Here is a 22,288-nt window from a genome sequence, read left to right as displayed (position 1 = left end):
CCTCAGGAGGAATTATCCAGCCACCCTCCCTTCTTTCCCATGTCCTCCCACCCACACCAAATCCCAAGCAGCATTACAAATTTTGCTGAGCACAGAGATCCCATTACAGCAAATTACCAAAATGTTGCTCTGCTTTGCAGCTGAGAGAGGATCGAGTTATGCCCAGGCTCACTCCTGTCAGCACCATCAGGAAAGCTCCACTCTGCCTCGTGAGGGACAAAACCATTCTGGACAAACCCGAGAGCTGGGAGGGAAGAGTTTTGAGGGAAAATCATCTCATAACTGGGTAGAAATAGTGCTGTCAGCAGCAGGCAGACACACCATGCCAGAAGGAGTTATCCCTTCTCCAAACAATTTCAGGCAGCACAGTCAGGAGTGGCAGCACCAGTTTATTCCACGCTTGCTCCCTCCTAAAATCAATTTTCCAGCCACACATCCATAGTTCATCTGGCAAGTGGCCGTGTCTGTGCTGTATTCACAGCCCTGACACCCTCAGTCAGAGCAGGGAGCTCTCCTGGAGCTGGGATTAAACACAGACATCTCTGAGCAGGGATCTTTCCCCTCTCCATGTCACCAGTCCCACTCTTTGCTACCAGAATCACTCAACAGCCTCTTGAAACCCCAACCTCACGTGAGGCTCTGCCGGCAACCACAGCACCAAGAGCAGGTTTCCATTCTAATTTCTGCTCCCTGGAAACCCTAGGACACAACAAGAGCAGAATAATAATAGCAATTACTGATATTTGATGCAGTCATTTCAGAGCCAATTAACATAATGAACCTCCATCTCTTTCAGATAAGCAATCTCAGAGCACTCCAGTTAAAGGTGAGGGGCTGAAGCACAGAACAGGAATGTTAAGCACGGGATTATAGGGATGGAATTGGGAAAGATTTCCACACAGTCCTTCCTCCAAAAATCCACCTCCCAGCCCCTCTCTGCCTCCACACCCACACCAAGGAGGACCTGCAGCATTTTTTTATCTGCATTTTGATGGCACACTGAGGGATCAGAGCCAGAAATTTTTTATGACATAGCTCCTGGGCCCACCTCAGCCTGGCAGCCAAGAATTGGTAGGAAAAGAAGGAAAATAAAAACCAGCAAGTTGTGGGTGAGAACAGATCCATCCCTCTCACAGGGAACAGACATGGAGCCACGTGTGCTGTTTGCTGCATTTGGCCACAGAGACTACAAAGGACCACACTTGGCACACGTTTTTGTGACGCTTCAAACCATCGCAGAATGGTCTGGGCTGAATGGACCTGAAAGATCATCTTGGCAAAGACTCTTAAAAAAATCCATTCCCTGCCATGTCCCAGGCTGATCCAAGCCCATCCAACCTGGCCTTGGGCAATTCCAGGGATCCAGGAGCAGCCACAGCTGGGAAACCTCTGCCAGGGCCTCACCACCCTCACAGGGAACAATTCCTAATTCCCAATATCCCATCTATCCCTGACCTCTGGCAGTGTGCAGCCATTCCCTGTGTCCTGTCCCTCCATCCCTTGTCCCAAGTCCCTCTCCAGCTCTCCTGGAGCCCCTTTAGGGGCTCTGAGCTCTCCCTGGATCCTTCTCTTCTCTGGAACCACCCCCAGCTCTCCCAGCCTGGCTCCAGAGGGGCTCCAGCCCTTGGAGCAGCTCCGTGGCCTCCTCTGGACCCACTCTAACAGATCCACATCCTGCTTGTGCCAAGCATTCCACTTCAGAGGAAGAAAAAACACCACACTAACATTTAGCACACTAAGTGCTGGGCAAAGAGTTGGTTTATTACTTCCCCTGAACATAAATCTTCCTGCTCAATCAGTTACAAAACCATTTGTGGGGTGAACATGAGAATTCACCACGGATGTGGGACAACAGAACTGCCCTGAGCAGGTCAGTGGGTGCTGGAGCTGCCCAAGTCTGTCCATTCAGGACAGATTTCTCCAGCCAGACATGGAGCTCAGGACAGCCTGGATGTCTCCAGCCAGACATGGAGCTCAGAGAGCCCCAGCAGCCCAGCCCGAGCTCACTGTGCCATGGGAAGGGCACCTGAGGGTGGCAAAGCTCAGGCCACCAGTGTGAGGATGAGCTGATAAAGCCACACCACAGTAATGAGGATTTCCTGCTTTTGAAGCTGCCAAAAAGAAGAGTATTTTATTTCTCTTCTTAGAAATTAGCTAAAAGTGTGGGTACAGCGAGTGCAAACGGCACGAGAAGGAAGTAACAAAACACAGGACAGAAAAAAAGAGAATTAAATCAGGGGGTATGGCCTCTGCACACAAACTGAACATGTCCCCTCATCCAGGACACTGCTCCACCACAACCCTCATTCCATTTCTCAGTTCCTACACATTTGTCCTTCTCTGGCTGATCACAGAAGTGCTCCAGGAGGCTCCAATAAGTGCATTAGGATTTCTTCCTAAACCTTGTGTAGAGTCACCTCAAAATGCTGATCCTTGCTACACACAAGCACTACACAAGAGACCCACAATACCCACAAAAACCAAGAAGAACAAACCATAAACACGAGAGATCCAAAACACTGGCTGGGCTTTACCCAGACACTCAAAGGGCACAACCTGCCCATGGGAGGGGGTTGGAGCTACATCTTCAGAGTCCTTGAAAACCCAAATCTGTGTTCCCATGATTTCTACTCTTGGGCAGAAAAGTTCCATCACATTTAATAACCATAAATCTGGCAGTTCCTCAAATACTACAAACTGTAAACACACAAAATGTGAGTCTAAGCTTGTGAAATGAACTGAGTTGAATGCACTAAAGCTCGTGCTCTGTCACATGGAACCAAAAAATCTACGCCATGATCTAGAAGAGGACAAGGAAAAAGGATGGGTTTCAATGAGGATCAAATTAACAAACTGATGAAAATAACATGAGGTTTGATTTTTAAGACAACAAGGTCACAGCAGCACAATCTGAGTGCTGGGATGGCCACAGCCATGCTTTGGGTTAAACTGTGGAAGTGTCCCAGGCCAGGGTGGAGCAACCTGGGACAGTGGGAGATGTCCCTGTTCATGGCAGGGATGAGCTTTGAGGTCCTTCCAGCCCAAACCACCTGGGATTCTAAGCTCAGTCCTCACCTCCCAGCTGTCACATCAAACAGCAAAGGGAGTTTTGAAGTTTATTTAGCTGCAGACTAACCAGGAACCAGGCTGAACATGCCCAGGGCTCTTGGTCACTGCCTCGGTGTACAACCAGAAGCAACCATTACCAGAACTTGGAGATACCTGGAAGGCACTAATTAGGCCAATTAAGGCAAGAAAGAGCTAAATGACTTGCCCAGGGCCACAGAAGGCAGTGATCAAGTGGTGTTTAGGAGTCTTGTACACAGCCCTGTTCCCCAAGTCCTGGGAGAACCCCCACAGACCAATTCACGGGGAACTGTGGGGTGAGGAAGCTGTGCTACAGCCAAATCTGACTTCCTCCCCTCTCCCTCCCTCCCTGCCCACAAAGACAAGAGTTCTTGATGAGTGATTTCACACAAGACGTACAGCCTGACTTAAGCCAGAAAGAAACCAATCACAAATCCCTCACCCCCAGTGCTCAGGACACCCAAATGCTGCTGGAGGTCCAGATTGTGAGTGAGCAAAGCTACCAAGAGGAGGAAAAATACAACTTTCCCTGTGCTGCAGCAGCAGGAAGCACTGCCAGGGATCTCCCAGTCAGGGATCTCCCAGCCCAACCTCAGAAACCCCAGATGAGGCTCTCCTGACCATACATTTTCCTTGGGAAAGGAAGCAAAACAGGATAAAGCTTACAGGGCTCCGCTGCCGAGGACTCAGGCATGCTGATACTCCAATTACCCTGGAGATGGGACTAACTAATTAATCAGGAGTCATGGGATCAAAGTGAGCAGCTAGATATTTTGGGTTAATTTAATTACTTCACCTCAAAAACATCCCAAAGTTCCAGCAACAAGAGATTCCCTTTACAGCATCCCCCAGTACAGCAATACTCACACTACCTGCATGCCAGCCCCTCCTGCAGCCTCCTGACATCTCCAGCGGTTACAGATTTCCCTGGGAGAGGTTTCTGGCAGCCTTGCTGGTTTCCAGCGTCAGGATGTAATAAAAAAGGAAATTCATGAATTGTCTGCAGCAATTTGAGGGAGATTTGTGGCCATAGCAACATTACTATAATCTATGCTGCAGGGAACAAAAGCCACTTTGATCACGTTGTTCCCACCCTCCCCACCCCACCCATCAGGCTGGAAAATGCTGTCCAGACACTCCCCAGTCGCCCAAATGTGCTCTCCCACTGGCTGCCCCTGACATGAAATCACTGAGAAGGGGATCTAGAGTGACTCTGGAAGGTTGTGCAGGACATTCACCATCCAGACAGAGCATCCCAAGCATCCACCCTTGACAGAAAGTGCTCCTGTGCTGCTTCAGGAAGGGACAGTGCCTGCTTTTCCCAATTATCCAGCAAACATCAGCCATCCCACAGCTCCCAGCAAGGAGTTTGAGACAGCTGACTGGGCTGGGGAAGAGCTGCAGACACTCATCGTGCTGGTAAGAGAAAATAAACAACTCACCCCAGGATTATTGCTGTCGGCGCCACGTGGCTGCAGGTTCTGTCCCCCTCCCTGTCACTCACTACATTTCCTCACTCTGAAATTCATCCAGAGGCATCTTTAGGCTCACACAGTCTCTTGCCATGCCTAGCTGGGGGTCTAAGCTGCACTCAGGCCTGCAGGCACTCCTGTAATGCAAATAAAACAAGGAACCAAACCAGTGAGGAATTAATCTACAGCTCCCACGAGGAAGGTGCCCCCGGAGAGGCCGGCCTGCCCGGCCAGCTGAAGGCAGAAATTCCTATTAATGCTCTCACTATTTTTAGCTTCACAAATCAGGGAGAGCTGACTTGTGCTTCCTGCCCCCAGCCACAACATCTGGGCTCTTTATGGTCATTCGGGCTCTTTTCTTCCCACAAGGCAGAGCCTGGAATGTGGCAAGGTGGAGCTCTGGGAGGGGAGCGGGGAAAGAGGCAGCAAACTTTCCAAATTAGTCGGGAAAAGCAGAGGGCTGCAGTAATTCCACCGCTGGGATAACTCAGCAGCAGTGATTACAATCTGCCCACTTAATTTGGCCCTGCAGTTTCTATTAGAGGCACAGTAGGAGGAAATTCTTGTACAGTAGTTAAGGTGTCGGGTGACTGGGGTTTGGTTCCTCAGACCCTTCTGCACAAGTTCAGGGAATTCTGCTCTGGTTCCCTGGCTCGCAGCATTCCTTGGGAATTCACCAGGGAGCTCAGGGGTCACAAATAGCAGCTGAGAGGAGAAATATCATCAAAAGCTACTTCCCGCTCAGCGGGATGTAAAGCATCTGACAAATTTGTTTGTAAGGCGAGGAAAAGATGTAAGTGCTACACAAAATGGATTGACTGGCATCTTCCAAGCATCCCAGTTTTACAGGAAGGAAAGGGCACAGCCTTGTTCAGCCATTCCCATAACCCCCATGCTACCAGGGAATCTATTTCAGAGAGACTATTTTGATAGTCTCAAAAGATGATCTTGGGAGACAGGAAGAATTAATCATCTTGTGCTGGTCTGACTTCAACTGCTTCATAGCTCTGACTGAAATAAAATCTGAGCATGGGAGCAAGAAAAGCCAGGAACATACAAAAACTCAAAACTTGAAGCTTAAAAAAAGTAATCATAAAAAAAGGCATTGAACGCCGACAAGTTAAACACAATAAAAGAATGAAAGGAAGAAGGAAAAGGTGCTTATTGCTGACCCTTCAGTCATGTAGCTCTGAAGTTTGGGGGGTTTTTTTTAGAAGAGAACATATTGCAGTACCCAGGACCTTCTGCTGCTTTTCCAGAGGTCGTTCCAGGGGTCATTCTTTGTAAAATGCTCTGAGGTCCTCAAAACAAAGGCCAAAACAAATGAATAACAGAATTTCCAGTCCAAAACTCTCACTCCACATTGCTGAGACAACGTATTAACCCCTCACAGGGGCTTCAACAGCGGGGAAGCAGCATGGGGTAATCTGGAATAAAAAGCTACAGCAGAAATGGGAACCCCTTACCAGAATTTTCTTCCATCTCCACATCCAGAGGCAGCAGCAGCACAGGGATCTGAGTCCCTCAGAGCCTCAGAAGAAAGGCAGAGACACAGCAGCAGACTGAAGTCATCACCCTGCGCCAGTCTGGAAGCCAAAAGTCTAACCCTGAACAAAGCAAGAGACCAGGAACAGCCCCAGAGCTCTGCTCTGCTCTCAGGGGAAATGTCACCAGCAGTGCTGGTGACACTGATGTACTTATCCCCACAAAAAGGCCACAGAAAGAGGCAGCAGCCCCAGCAGCACCAAAATCCCCCTGGAAAATGGAGCTGTGTATCTGCACTGTAAGGAACACAGGACAGGTGAGACATTACAAGATTGCTCTGGTTTTCCCAGAAATAACTGCTATTTTTGCCACTGTGTTGCACAAGGACAGAGCTGGAGCAAGGCTGCATTTAGGAAATCCCATTTGCACCTCTGCCTTCCAACAGCAACTCCTGTTCAATATTCTCCCTAAAGCTAAAACCCTTCTGTAGCCATTCCAGCAGGAAAGGGCAGGCAGGATTCATTTTTTCAGGATAAAAGCTTGCAAAGCTACAGGAGCGTTTGAAAAAAATGATCATTCCCACTCGCCAACCCGAACCCACAGACAGGGATGTGGGAATGCTGAGGAGGAAGAGTGAGCAGTGAGCAGCGTCCCACAGCTCCAGCCACACATCAGGCATCCATGGAGTCAGGAAAAAAAAAGAGAAAAAGAGCCTGAGCTCATCCACTTGGCAACTCAGGAACACACCAGATACAAACACGATACCAGGATGAGCAAAAATCCACCACAGAGCCCAAGAATCCCTTTGGGGCACCTGGTGAGGTCTGAATCAAATCTGGAGTTGTGGCTTCATTTCAGAAGTTCAATCCTAAAGGAAACCTTGCAAACAGGAAAAAGATAAATGAGAACTCCACAGTAACTAAGAGACAAGGCAACACTGACTAATTTAATTAATTAATAGGGCAGCCGGCAGGGCCAGGGCAGTGATGGTCCCTCTGTGCCAGGCACTGCTGAGGCACGTCCAGCCCTGGGGACAATTCTGAGCCCCTCACAAGAAGGACATTGAGGGGCTGGAGTGTGTCCAGGGATGGGAAGGGAGCTGGGGAAGGGGCTGGAGCACCAGGAGAGGCTGAGGGAGCTGGGAAGGGGCTCAGCCTGGAGAAAAGGAGGCTCAGGGGGGACCTTGTGGCTCTGCACAGCTCCTGACAGGAGGGGCGGTCAGGATTTCTCTCAGGGTAGAAGGGAGTTACAAGCACAAGAGTGGGAGCCCAGCAGGTCTCTGGTTTCATTTTCAAGCAAAAAGAACTACAGAAAACACTTCCAATCAAAGTTTCCTGAACAGCAGCCATGACTTCTGAATCAACACTCCGGCAGCAGATTCCTCCTCTCTCCCAGCTGATGGTGTGACAGCTCTTTCTTTGCCAAACACCTGCTCACCAGCGAGTGAAGCCGAGCACTTGATGGCCCAAAAGAGACTCTGCAAACATGTGAACCCACCATGCAAATGAGCCATTTGTTCAGGCTCCACACACTGCAGCCCAGGCCTGTCTCCTTGAGCCCCATGGATCTGCCGCTGGGCAGCGAGGCACGGCCTCGGAGGCTCGTGGGGACCACTCCAAGTTAGGGACACATGGCCTTGGTGGCTCATGGGGATCATTCCAACTTAGGGACACATGGCCTTGGTGGCTCGTGGGGACCACTCCAGCTTAGGGGACACGGCCTCAGAGGCTCGTGGGGACCACTCCAAGTTAGGGACACATGGCCTTGGTGGCTCATGGGGACCATTCCAACTTAGGAGACGTGGCCTTGGTGGCTCGTGGGGATCACTCCAGCTTAGGGGACATGGCCTCAGAGGCTCGTGGGGACCACTCCAGCTTAGGGGGACACGGCCTTGGTGGCTCGTGGGGGTCACTCCAACTTAGGGACACAGCCTTGGTGGCTCATGGGGACCACTCCAGCTTAGGGGGACACGGCCTCGGAGGCTCGTGGGGACCACTCCAACTTAGGGACACATGGCCTTGGTGGCTCGTGGGGACCACTCCAACTTAGGGGGACACGGCCTTGGTGGCTCGTGGGGGTCACTCCAACTTAGGGGGACACGGCCTTGGAGGCTCATGGGGACCACTCCAGCTTAGGGGACGTGGCCTTGGTGGCTCATGGGGACCACTCCAAATTAGGGACACATGGCCTCGGTGGCTCGTGGGGACCATTCCAACTTAGGGACACATGGCCTTGGTGGCTCATGGGGACCACTCCAAGTTAGGGACACATGGCCTCGGTGGCTCATGGGGACCACTCCAAGTTAGGGACACATGGCCTTGGTGGCTCGTGGGGATCACTCCAAGTTAGGGACACATGGCCTCGGTGGCTCGTGGGGATCACTCCAAGTTAGGGACACATGGCCTCGGTGGCTCGTGGGGACCACTCCAACTTAGGGACACATGGCCTTGGTGGCTCATGGGGATCATTCCAAGTTAGGGACACATGGCTTCAGTGGCTCGTGGGGATCACTCCAAGTTAGGGAGACATGGCCTTGGTGGCTCATGGGGATCACTCCAAGTTAGGGACACATGGCTTCAGTGGCTCGTGGGGATCACTCCAACTTAGGGACACATGGCCTTGGTGGCTCATGGGTGTCACTCCAAGCCAGGGAGGCAGACCTTGAACCCTGAGAGCTTCACTCAGTCCTGGGTTCTTCTCAACCCTTGTGCCTCACCCAGCAGCACAGGCAGAGTCACGACAGAAAACAAGCAGACAGCGCTCACGGAATAAACCCCCGGAGCTGCCAGAGCCTCCACCCATGATCTCCTGCAGATCTGACACTCCGAAGCTGCTTGGCAGGAGCTGCTGCAGGGTGCCACCGAGCCGGGCGGGGACAGGGACAGGCTCTGCCTGCCATGAACGCCGCTGCCTTCAATTAAAACGCTCCATCGCCGACGGCGCGGGGGAGCTCCTGTCTGCTCTCATGTTGTGCCACACGCTCCTGCAAGGACTCTGCTGCATCTCACACAGTCCCAAGGCATCAAGGCTGGAAAAGTTTCCCAAGATCATCAAATCTGACCATCACCACGGTCACCATTAAGCCATGTCCTCAAGTGCCACACCCACAGGTTTTTAGTGACTCCAGCCCTGCTCTGAGAAGCTTTTCCAATGCTTTACAACCCCTTCCATTATTTTTTCCCCCCCCATATCTGACCTAAACATCCCCTGGTGCAACTTGAGGCTGTTTCCTTTGCACTAAAAGGTAACCTGGGAAACTTCACCTAAAAAAGGAATTGTTTTGAGGATGGTGGGGATTGGATCAGCAGGGGATGTTCACCTGGAGAAGAGAAGGATCCAGGGAGAGCTCAGAGCCCCTTCCAGGGCCTGAAGGGGCTCCAGGAGGGCTGGAGAGGGACTTGGGACAAGGGATGGAGGGACAGGACACAGGGAATGGCTGCACACTGCCAGAGGGCAGGGATGGATGGGAATTTGGGAAGGAATTCCTGGCTGTGAGGGTGGGGAGGCTGTGGAATAGAATTCCCAGAGAAGCTGTGGCTGCCCCTGGATCTCTGGAAGTGTCCAAGGCCAGGTTGGACGGGGCTTGGATCAACCTTGGACAGTGGAAGGTGTCCCTGCCCGTGGCAGGGGTTGAAATGAGATCTTTCAGGTCCCTTCCCACCCAAACCATTCCGTGATTCTGTCACAAACAAAGCGGTTTGCTCTTTTTTCTGAAGTATGGCTGCAACAAGAAACAGATACACACAAAAGGCAGCTCAAAGGCACTTAGCTGACCTAAATAATGGTAATTTCCTGGAAATTTCACTTAACTGCTTGGGAGTTTGCAATACTTCAAGCAATCAACAGACAGTGCTCCACAGATAAAAGCTGGGGGTTTCACTTCCCCACCTGAAACATCTCTGAGAAGCACCAGCTGTGCAAAGAGAAGAACCACAACACTGAAAATCTCAGATCTCCTTTTGATTTTGATGTCGCTTCTAGAAGGAGGCACTTCCAGCCCGCAGAGACTGTGAAGAAGCACTAAAGAGAATAAAACCAGTTCCTTGCTTCCCCTGTCACAGTCCACAGAGTCCCACATCCTTCGAATGAGACATCCCACCCAGGAAAGGCGCCCGTGAACTTGAAAGCTCAGCATCCCTGACAGATCTGGACTCATTAAAAGGTAATGTTTTGTTCGGAAAATGAAATCAAAATGGGAATTTCAGAGTGACAGCAGACAGGAGCAATGTATCTGTTTTATTACACTTTTATGTATTAGCCTCAACTGTGCTTAGTTCTACCAAGACAAGATGTCTGACATGCCTCAAATAGGAATACCTAAGATATTTCAATACTTGTCTTGGATTTCTCCTAAAAACAAAACAAAACAAACAAACAAACAAACCAGTTTCTGTAAAGTCTGAAGCTGTAGTCATGGGATGAAGAAATAGAGTTAGTGAGGTATCACTTAAGGCAACCTATTGCTTTTGAATTTGTTCACTCACCAAGAGTGAACCAAGCAGCCTCATTCTCTCCCCCCATAAACTTTAAACCATGTGGGATTGTGTTTTGCGAGTGATTTAATGGGTTAAAACCCACATAAATTCAGAAATATACAGCCATTTCTCCCTCTCTTGGTGCTGATTTTAGCATCTGCCAATTCTCCCTCTTTTGGTGCTGATTTTAGCATCTTGTGCTGAGGGAGCCCTTGGGTGGTGCAGATTTCCATCAGCACTGCTTCCCCAGCCACCCTGAACCACCTCATGACCAGAAATCAAAGTTTTTTGCTGAAGTAGTTTGGATTTCCCATGGTTTAATTTCATATCAAGGCCTGGGCACATTGGCAAAGGAGGGAATTTAGCATGATGACACAAATATTAGCATAAAGATTAGACAGAGAAAGGTCCTGTGTTGTGACAAAATTTAAGTTTTGAGGCTCCAGACTACAGAGAAAGCCTCTGACAGAGACTTTAACACTTTTATAGTCAAATCAGACAAGAAAAATTAGAAAAGGGACAACCCTGCCTTGGGAAGACCAATTACTATCAGAATTTAATGCCAGTATTAGTGTAACTAGAGATGGCCCCAAGAACATGGTCCATGGACTCCATCCTGGAAAAGTGTCCCTCACCTGGAAGGGCTCAGGTGCCACACAGAGAGGTGACACAAGGAATAATCAGAGGTTAAGTGACAGGGACAAGGACTAAACCCAGGGGCTGTACCTATAACAGTGAGTTAAACCCAGCCAGAGTGGACCCAAACAGTGCAAGATAAGGATCAGGAAATGGCACTGGCTGGGGAATGTCCCAAAAGGGAGCTGGGACCAAGCTGTCCTGGGTTTGGAGCTGGAAGCTGAACCACGGGATCGTGTCCAGGCTGTGCCGGGTGGGCAGGGGGACAGGGCAGGAATGTCACAGCTTGACTGGCAGTGGTGACCAGAGACATCCCCGAGCCAGAGCTGCTCCCAGACAGAGTCCAGGGAAGGGCCTGGGGTGGATGTGAAGGAGGCAATTGTGAGAACCCCGGCCTTGCTTTGGGGTCTCATGTGGTGGTGAAATTCCTCCTCCAACCCGTGCTTCCAAAGAAAAACTCCGCAGGCTTAGCTGTTCGGTCTCAAGGCAGTTTATTGCTAGTTATCTAACAGATTATGTTCTTGGACTGCGGCTGTTTGATCAGCGGCCTGGGTAGAGGCACACACACACACACTGACATCCTCTATCTGCTGTCTTCTTCGTCTCTCTCTCCGCCCAGGGCTGCTGCTATCTTTTATAAGATATATTACGTATAACACGTTTACAATTATTCCCCAATACCTACTACCTACATTGCCAAGTGTTTTTCTACTCTAAACCAATCTGTGAGTGCCAACATCACCAAGAACATGGAGGTAAGGAAGAAGAAGGAGGAAGAACAGGATCAGCCCACTTTCCTCCATCTTAGAACTTCTGACCCCCATGTACAAAGTGAAAACCCCCCTGTACATGTGTTAAAACCCCCCTGTACAGTACTAAAAAAATTTCCCCTCTACTATGTAACTACTTTTACTATACTATCTAACCTTTTGTGACTGCTCGTTCCACCTCCAAAGTTGGTAATTCATTCCATGGCTCAAACTCAAAATCACAGCTGTTTTTCAGTTGTCTGCCAGGGTCTAGAATGCTTCTGACCAAGGCCTGGAACCTCTAAAAATGTCTGAGAGACATTTTGAGTTCCCACAGGCAATGAGCAGGTAAATGTTTCTTTGGGGAAAACCCTCCAGTGGCCCTGCTCATGGAGCTCTGAGCAGGAACACACCAGATCCTCAGAAGAGAGGATGGGAAGTGGCTCTGGCAAAGGTCCTGCCAGGAGCCACCATCAGTGACTCCAACACTTCACCCTGTAAAAAGATCTGAGCAATCTCCCTCTTTCAGCACCTCGACACTCCGAGCTCTCCCTGCACTGAATATTCCAGCATCACCCTGAGACGCCTCAGCTCCATGGGAAGCAGCTTTGGGCTTCTAGTGAGCCCAAAAAAACCCTTCTGGCTTAAAGAAAGAAATAAAGAAATGAAGCCAATGCTTTTCTTCTTCCCCAAACCTCTCTGAAACCAACACAAGACTGAAGCAGTGCTAAGAACCAGCACAATGCCCATCCCTTATCAGTGCAGATAACCAAGGGGGCCTTACAGGAGAGCTGGAAAAGCACATTTTGCAAAGGCATGGAGTGACAGGACAAGGGGGAAAGGCTCTGGGCTGAGAGAGGGTAGATCTCAGTGGGATATTGGGAAGGAATTCCTGGCTGTGAGGGTGGGGAGGCCCTGGCACAGGTTTCCCAGAGAAGCTGTGGCTTTCCCTGGATCCCTGGAAGTGTCCGAGGCCAGGCTGGATGGAGCTTGGAACAACCTGGGCAGGATAAATTTTAAGGTTCCTTCCACCCCAAACTAGTCTGGGATTTTATGATTACCCACTGTGCCGAATTCAATGCCAAGACAGTAATTCCTGATGCCAATCAGAGCTATCCATATCCAAATATCAGGCAGGCAAAAATCCAAGCTTTTGAAACAGTCATCACATTTAAACTTGGTAATTTATTACAATTAAACTGCAGTGCTGTAATTCAAGTGGAAAGGATGATACTCAAGGTAAAATAGCCACGGTTTGATGTTAAGAGGGGCTTTCACAGAGAGAAATTGTGTTTAATCTGTGCTTGAGAGCAGTGGCAGGTCCCTCTCTCCTGCTCACACTTTTCCAACACCATCTGCTCGAGTTCAGCTCAGTGCAAGTGTTCCTCTCCTTGCAGGAAACTGGAGAAGGAACAAGATTTAAAAGTCAATACCTACAAAAAGAACAGCAGCTTGAGATGAGGAAATTGCCTTAAATTTCATTTCTGCCAAGTACCTGCAAAAGCAGCAGCACACCCCTTCGCTCCAAGATCTCAGCATTTCTTTTCCCTCTTTATCTCTGTTTATTGATTTTACAAAGAAAATCAGCACCAAAGCTTTTGCCAGGAAGGATGAATTATGTGCGTAGATTCAAGAGATTTAAAGCAGACTTGCACTGAAATCTGAGAATCAAATTGTAAGCAAGATTTTTCAGCCTTTACTGCATCCACAAGGAAGAAGCATTTTCCATAGGAAAACAGATCCATGAGCTGCCCAAGCTTTCATTTTGGACTGTCTTTAAAACCATTACATTGCACGGAAATGTTGTTTTCATTACAGATTTCAGAAAGAATAAAATTAAAAACAAAAACTGAAATTTCCTACAAGCATCCAGGGAGCTTTTCTTCTTTACTACTTTACTGTGCCAGGAAAAAACACTGCTTGCTTTAAAATAAATTTTCAATTAAAACTGCTCTGCAGGACTCAAGGCATTTTATTTCACAGGGAAAGAAAATCTTCCTTGGTGTGGGGCTGGATTTGCTGTGCACAACACACACGAGCCCAGGGTCAGTGCCAAACTCTCAGGGCCCAGCCACCACAGAAATGGGGAATAAATCAAAGTAAATCAGAATCCCTTTGAAAACAGCAAGAATCCTTGGGTCCTACCCCAGCTCTGACTTCACTTAGTGAAAATTACTCTATTTTTAAGTAAAAGGATATTAATCCAAGTCAATTAGTCCAACAATACAAAACCTCTATTTGCAGAAGTGACCTTCTTTCCAATTACCTTAAATTTACCTCTGGAAGTAAATTAAGACAAACCTTCAGGCAAATTTCATTCAGAGCAACAACTAAACTTCATAAACTTCAAACAATTGGACCTGAGAAGCTGAATTCTGATTTAATTTGCTAATTTGCCTGTGCATCCAAACGCAGATGAGCCGTGAACCTCCCAGCGCCCTCAGCCCAACTTTCTGCTCCCAGACCCAAGTGTGACGCTGCTCTTTTTGTCAATAACCATTTTTTACCAATTAACCTCCCAGAGGTTATTAATCTGCATTTCCAGAGCTGAGGGTGTTGAGCTAAGGCTCACAGATCCTGGGAATGGGAAGCATTACATGATGCTTAAGGCCATTAAACGTGTGTTGAGTGCTGGAGCCCGGAGACAGCCATCAAACGAGATAAAAACCTCCAACAAAAGATTTCCAGGGGCTTCTGTTCAAATAAAGTAAAAATGGGAGGCTGGGGAGTTTGAAATATTAAGGAATAACAAATCTGTTTTCCAAGTCTGTTTTACTGTGTTGACTCTGCTAAGTGAAAAGGACTGTTTAAAGGATGGAATCAATCATAGCAGTTCAGGGAAAAAAATGGCCCAGAGGTGGGGGGAATAACTCAGCCAGCTTCAGAAATGCCAGTTTGCTCAAAAAAAAAAAAAAAGAGAAAAGGCCCCTGGGACAGGCAGATAGTGAAGAGGTCTGACATTAGGAGTGGATTTCCACTTTTAAAGTGAGGGATGGCTGAAGACCAGCTGAAGTTCCTGAGACACAGCTCACCAATTAAATCCAGCCCCCAAAAAAGGCTTACGATGAGACAAACTGAACAAGAGGGAGAGAAAGGGAAAATCCCTCAAGTGCTGCAATTAAGAAATGTGTAAGGAAAAAAATAACGACAAACTCGCTTGTTGATCACCTCTGCTCCAGGAACAGAAGAGCCCCAGAGTGAAGAGCAGCTAAAAAAGGAACACGCGCTGATGGCTGGGGGTGCTTGGAGAGAGAGGAGCTATCTGCCAATGGCACACCAGGCTGTGCTTCTGTGACAGCATTGCAGCCTCACAGATGCCATCCTGAGCTTTCTTCAGGTGATGAAGCCCTGCTGGAACATCAAAAGGTCCCATAGGAGAGGGAGTAGGAGCCCCGTCCTTCAGCAATAAAAGCACAGGATGACACAGGCTGGAGAAGCAGTTTGGTTCCCAGCCCAGGGACAGGACTCAGTCACGTCCCTGGATGCTCATCCTGCTCCACTCACCCGTAGCTGTGAGGGTTGTTAGGGCACAGAGCTGCTCCTAACCAGAGCTCAGGGTTACAGAAATGAGCTCTGCTCAAAGAGTTGCTCTGTTTGCTTTCTTTTCCTCTTCTCTCCTCACAGCCACTTGTCTTCAGAGTGCCCCTGGAAGTGCCCAAGGCCAGGCTGGACAGGGCTTGGAGCAACCTGGGATAGTGGAAGGTGTCCCTGCCCATGGCAGGGGGTGGCACTGGATGGGCTTTAGGGTCCCTTCCAACCCAAACCATTCCAGGTTTCTGTGATTCCTCACCCCGGGTTGCTGGGCATGAAAATCCAAGTTGCCTCGGGACACACCTGCACTGCCACAGGCCTCAGACAGGAAAGAGGAAGGGAAAACCCAACCCTTCCAAAACAGACAGGGAAGCAAAACTGACTTCCAAACACCAGACAACATTTCCTGCCATTTCTCAAGAAAACATCAAAAGCTTTTTAGCCAAAAAGATAACTAAAAAAACCTCCCCCAGCTGAGAGGAGCACTGGGAATGCCCCTCTTGGACACCCAAAGGACACAGCAGGAAAGGTGCTGCCACAAGCTGCATAAAGAGTGAATGATTATCAAGGTGCTCAGATGGGCTCATCTCGGTTTTTAATCAAAGGTGTTGGTTAAGTCATCACTCACTCAAAGATTTTCCATTCCCCCTCAAGCCCAAAGCACGGGAGGCAGTGGTGGATCTCATCCCAGCTCCTGCTGTACTCACCCACCACATCCCAGTCCCTGCATGCACCGTGGTCAGATTTATGATTTTTAAAACCACCATTGACACACTTGGCAGAATTCAGAACTCTCATCTGGGAAGATGAAAACTTGCTACGTTTGACGTGGGAGTCAGACATCCCTTCTCCCGTAATGGAGTTCACACTGACAAGCACGGACACAAATCTTTGGGAAGTCACAACTCCCCCCACCCTCAGTGGGAACCAGGGCTATTAATTTCAATTTGGAGCATCAAACCCCTCAAGCAAGAGCAGCAGGCAGAGAATAACCACATTTCGCTGCGCGCTCTGCGATTTATGACCTGGAATTCCAAGAGGGGAAGAAGAATTCTGGTGCTGCGTTTCATTTTTCTGCCTCTAAAAGCCTTGCCAAGAACAGCAGAATGTCACTAAGAAGCAGCTCCCTTCCCAAAGGAGCAGCACAAGGTGGGACAGACCCCAGCTCCTTCTCCCACAGCTTTATTCCACGTGAAGGGCAAACAGGAGCAAGGGTTTAAATGCTAAAGCAAACAGAGCCAGCTTTAACACACAGGTTGATGAAAGAGGCTGTACACAGCTGCTCTTGAAGTAATTTCTTTGTAGTCTTCATTCCCACAGATAATTATGAGCTTAGAGGTTCCAAGATTTCAAATGATAGTTTGTGCTTCCTTCAAGGATATATATATATATAAATAAATTTTAAATCTCATATGCTGTTTAAGTCAAGATTAATGAATCCTCAGAGAAATAACAGTAATGGCCATAGTTACCTGAGTGATAGACTGGAGGGGCTCAGATGTGCTTCTGGTTTTGCAGAAAGGCTGAGCCTCAACCTGGCTAGGACCTGGAACTATTTAATTTATAAATTCTTAGGGGTAATATTACTGCCTTGGAGACTACACACGCACATAAGAGTTCCTTTAAAAGTAGATTTGAGAAATATTGATTTTTAAGAGGATTTCACAAAGCATTGTTAGCAATAAAAGCAGAATTTGAGAGAACAAAAGCTGGAAGTTTTAACTCCCCAAATGCTGTGAGTGGGAACTTGGGGAGAATTCGAGCCCAGGGAATGAAGGAATTAATCTGGTTTTTCACATCCACCTTGAAATAAGAAATGACAGTGCATGGGCCAGCAGACCTCTCTGGAGTGACTGGTATTTAATAAATTATGGCAGTGCTTTAAAAAGAGATACAAAAAAAAACCAAAAAAAAGACCAAAAGTATTTTAAGAATTGAGAAAAAAAAATACTTCTACTCCAAGGGCACAGACCAGAAAAAGAGCTACAAGCAAGAATATAACACGAGGCACAAATAAGTTTGTGGAGGGAAGGAACAGGTTTATTCTCCTCCCCAGATCTGAAGAACACACTGTATTTTACAAAGCAATTGTGTGGCAAGAAGGAGTAGGGGGAAGAGAGTATCAAAATCCAAACAAGTCACAAGGCATCAACAATCCCTTGATGACAGCAGAGTAGTTTTTGTTGGCACAGCTCACGACAGCTGGAGGAATAATTGCGCTGCTGAGCAAGGATGCCGAGAATATTTCGCTTCAGAGGCTCAGATGAAAGATGTTATCCACAAGCACTTTGCAAATGTTAATTAAACCCACACAGCCCCTTTCTGGCAGATCAAGAAGTATTTATCCATATTTTGCAGAGAGGGGAATGAATATCTCCGGCGCTTTTAACTTAAGGTTAAAGCTGCTCTTTGCACTTAGGAAGTGCCCCATAGATACAGCATTAAAAACACAAATTAACCTTCCTCGTCCAGCACAGCCAGGATGGGGCTGATCCTCCTCACTTCTCCCTGACTACTGCCACAACAGAAGCTTTGGCTCTGCAGAAACACCAAACTCTGAGATGAACATGGGCACTACAAATGAGCTCGAAAACAACAGCGACCCTTGGTGAGCTGCAAAAGAAAAAACCCAAACCAATTCCACCTTTGGTTTTCCCCTCCAAAGCTGACAGCTTTTCCCAGGTTTAAAATCATGGAATACCTTGAGTTGGAAGGGATTCATAAGGATCATTGATCCAACTCCTGGCCCTGCACAGATAATGCCCCTGTGCATCCCTGGGAGCGCTGTCTGAATGCTCCTGGAGCTCAGGCAGCCTTGGGAATGTCACCATTCCCTGGGAACCCTCAGCACCCTCTGGGGAAGAACCTTTCCCTGATATCCAACCCAAACCTGACACAGCCCAGGCTGTTCCTGGGTCCTGTCCCTGTCACAGGGAGCAGAGATCAGAGCTGATGAGTCTCCCTCATCCTCCTCTTCTCCAGGCTGGACAAGCCCAGTGACCTGAGCCTCTCCTTGTAGCTGCTCCAACCATTCCAAACAAGCTTCTTATTCCATAACACACCATTCTCCAACAGGATAAAACAGTAATAGTGCCAATTTAAGCCAAAACAGTGAGTTAAAGCAGGCAGAACCAGTGGAAATAAAAAGAAGCAGTGAAATCATTACCAAAAAAGACAGAAGAGGCACAAAGTATTTGAGGCACCCACACTGGCAGGGCAGGAGTACCACTGTGCCCTGGAAAGAAGAGCTTTTCCTCAGAAGAAAACCACTCCATTATTTGCTAAATTGACATGGAACATTTGGTGTTTAAGAGGGGAAGGGTCAGTCTGTCAGATCTATAAAAGAGTAGCTGAGAACATCTGCAAGGTCAGAAAGAAAATGCATAAACACACATGTGAACTAAAACATCAAAATACACAGTGGTGGCCGATGCCTGTGATCTGAACATGAAAATAAGCATATTTGGAGTTCCTTCCTGTTTAAAAATAACAACCCAAACCCCTGAAGCAGCTGATTTAGGATATATTTCAGTTGGAAATACATTTAGGGATGCATTTGGAAAGGAAACCCAGGAGTAAGTGGAGGACTTTCAAAGGGTGTTGCAGATCCCTATCCAGCAGAAACGCTGTGGGACAGAGTCCCTCCTGCAGAGCTCACACCCAAAGGCAGGCTCTGATTACACACACAGTGTGTAATGGTTTTATAATCTGGATTTATATTCCATTTATGTTTACAGTGTAAACCCACAGGGCACAGCACACAATTCACCACCACCCATCAACTCACAGGAGACTGTCCAGGGCTGTAAGCTGCATTCAGAGCAAGCACAGGAGCTGAGAAGCTTTTCCTTGGCTAATGCAGTGCCTCAGCTGGCTTTCTTGGGAGCTTGCATGATCGCAGGAACTTTAGGAGCTCAAAAGTCTGGCTTGCCAAACCAGGCTGGTATGTGCCACAGCAAAGGGGCCATCGCCACTAACTCGGCTTTGTCACTGCCCCACAGAGGTGCCACCGTTTCCTCACTGCTAATCCAAGGTCCAGGAAGCTCCAAACACCCAGGGAAAACCTGAAACCTCCCCAGGGAAGCAGGTTGTGCAATTCCAGCATCAGCTGTGCCGCTGACACGTGGCACAGCCAGGAGACAAACTGGGGGCAGAGGCAGCAGATGTTTGCTGCTGCATCCAGGTCCCCCCTCTGCGACCCTTCCCAGGCTCACTCCACCAGCCAGACCCAGCTCCTGCTCTTCCCATGCAGAGACAGCAGGAAAAGGTTCTTCCCTGGAGGCTGGAACAGCTCCCCAGGGAATGCTGATGTTCCCAAAGCTCCAGCAGTGTTTGGATAACGCTCTCAGGGATGCACAGGGTGGGATTGTTGGGGTGTCTGTGCAGGGCCAGGAGCTGGACTCCATGGTCCTTTGAATCCCTTCCAATTCAGGATATTCTGTGATTCTTTGCCCTCCAGCTCAGTTGTTTCTCCACTGTGCTCACTCAGGACAGGCATTAAAATAATGTTTTAGTGTGGTTTTTTTAGCAACCAAGTCAAAGTATTATTTTGGCTCATAATTCCATCTGTGCCCTTGGCTTCTGGTTCTATTAGAACTGCACACAGTGAGGCAGATATTGAGACATTATTAAAGGTGCTCTGCATCCGGAGCAATTCCCACAGAAATGCATTTGCAGTCCACTTCATCTCGATGACAAGGCTGGAATTAGGGCAATTCCAGCTGGGAACTATTCCTGTGTTTTTTAACAAATGCTGCAATGCAAGGCGACTGCACTGACCTTTCCTGGCTGCTGGTCTGGGGTTTTTCCCACCGACATTTGAAGGGTTTGGACTGGTTCTGATCTGCTGCTCTCTGCCACGTGAGCAGCCCTGCTCCAAGCTCTCAGGAGAGGTGTGAGGCTCAGCATTCGAGGCTGCAGGAGGAGCAGGGGTCTCCAGGAAAGGGGCAGAGGCCAGGCCTTGTTATCCCACATTTTCTGAGAAGAGACCCAGCACATTTCTGGCCTTCTCACACAAATCCACATTTGTATGGCTGCCAGCTCTTTATCACTTCCCTTTTTGCTTTTTTGGTTGCTCGTTTTAAACTTTGCCCAAGGTTACATTCAGCAAAGGCTGTTCCCTCAAAATACAGCATTAAACCCACTATCACATTAACATCTGGAAATCACATTTAAATCCTTCTTGAAAGAGAACGTTTAGCAAAAGAAAGCCCCAGCTGAGCAGAAAGCAGAGAATTTTTGCAGCACAACCCTTTGCATGTGAAGCATTTTGCAAAGGCCACCTTGCAGCTGTTGTTGTGACCTTCTAGAGATCAATGTCCCCACCTGTGCTCACCCTCTCCTGGGGGAAGCAAACACCACACACAAAACAAGCAGCACTTGGTAGCTTGGAATTTGACACTGGGTATAAACGAGCTCAAAACCTCCTACATCAAGTACAACCTGCTGCAGTCACCAACTCAAAGCCCTCTCTGAAATGGCCCAGAAAGAGCCCAGCAGCTGTTGAACTAATTCCCTTTTTTCCCCACCCAAAGTAATGTTTGGAACCTGCACAACTCCGACTAAAAGCCACTTGGTAACTCTCAGTCACTGCTTGTGGCCTTTTATAATTTTCCTTTGGGGGACCAACACTGTCCTTAAAGGTTGGGTTTTTTTCACCACCACCACGGCATTATCTGTATTTCTTATTTACAGAATCAGTAATTAATATTTTCAGGAACCCCTCTGCTGGTCCTTCACCTCTGTTATCACCCTGCAGCTGCTCAGGGATGCCTGACAGGGCCTCTCTTTGCAGCTCCCATGTCCAGCAAACGTTCCAGGAGACTATTCCAAATTATCCCTCACCAGATCTAATGACTCTGGAAAGATCCCCAGGGAAGGAGTGTTTACTGCCAACGAGCTCCATTAAGTATCCATCAACATCCATCAAAAAACCAGCAAAACATTGGGGTTTTAATTATTTTTCAAGCTGGCTGTAGCACGCAGAACATCACAGAGCATGTGCCACACGAATGGCCTGCCCACAATTCTCTGCATTCTTTAGGGGACTGCCAGCAAAGACAGCTCCTTCCAGGAGGAGTAACTTTACTCAGGACAACCAAGCAGTAGGCAAACCCTGCCTTTTGCCCCACAGTGCCAGCAGGGAGTTATTTGGAACACCTTTCAAACAGTGACGCGCTCCTGGCACGAGAGGCTTCCTTTAGGATTGTGGTTTTGTGCTGCTGCTCGGCTGATCTCATGGCCTGGTGCTGCTGAAAAGAGGGATCTCCTCCCCAACTTCCCACCTGAATCAGGGAATTAGGCTGGAAGGAAAATGGACTGAGAGGGAAGGAACTGGATTTGTATCAGTGCAAAAAGATCAGTGGGAGCACAAGGCTGGGAGCAAAACCTTCCCTTGCATCACCAGCTTGCCATGAGATCAGTTCGACTACAATGCACGGCCACACTCTAAATTTAGAGAGCTTTCTAACTCTAAAGCTATATCCCATGTCCATTATTTCTCTCCAGCACAAGAATGAGCCATGCTATTATAAATGCTTTTATACCAGCGTTGAGCTCTCCACCCTACAGGAGCACACATCAATTGTGGATAAAGTGGTTCAACTTTGGAATGCAGACAAAAACTGAGACAACACTAATGGTGGTGAAAGACAGGTTGCCTGTGGAGAGAAATGAGCAGAGATTTAAGAGGAAAGGGGGGAAAAAAAAACCCTACAGATAATTTACCTGTGCTTGGGTCACTGCTCATTAGTGCTCTGAAGAGAATCACTTCACAAGTTATAAATTAGGCTGCTCTTGGCTTACTCCCTTATTATCCAGCTCAGGCAGCGACCAGGAGCCTTTCACATCACCG

The 22,288-nt window shown here is 48.2% G+C and overlaps 1 protein-coding gene across 10 annotated transcripts in view; it reads right to left on the bottom strand.

The window, feature by feature from the left end:
• EXTL3 (exostosin like glycosyltransferase 3) overlaps positions 1-22,288 on the bottom strand; it is a 140,352-nt gene that overhangs the window by 66,179 nt on the left and 51,885 nt on the right. For 2 of the 10 annotated variants that reach the window (XM_085574343.1, XM_085574347.1), the window contains exon 3: positions 4,530-4,696. The exons of the other annotated variants lie outside the window; for them this stretch is intronic. The gene's annotated coding sequence lies outside the window, so the exon portion shown is untranslated. The remainder of the gene's footprint in view (positions 1-4,529; positions 4,697-22,288) is intronic. 10 annotated transcript variants of the gene reach the window in all.

This window comes from Lonchura striata, chromosome 3 (assembly GCF_050655825.1).
Source record: "Lonchura striata isolate lonStrDom1 chromosome 3, ASM5065582v1, whole genome shotgun sequence".
In the NCBI taxonomy this organism is placed as follows: domain Eukaryota; kingdom Metazoa; phylum Chordata; class Aves; order Passeriformes; family Estrildidae; genus Lonchura; species Lonchura striata.
This window is presented reverse-complemented; position numbering and strand designations above follow the sequence as displayed.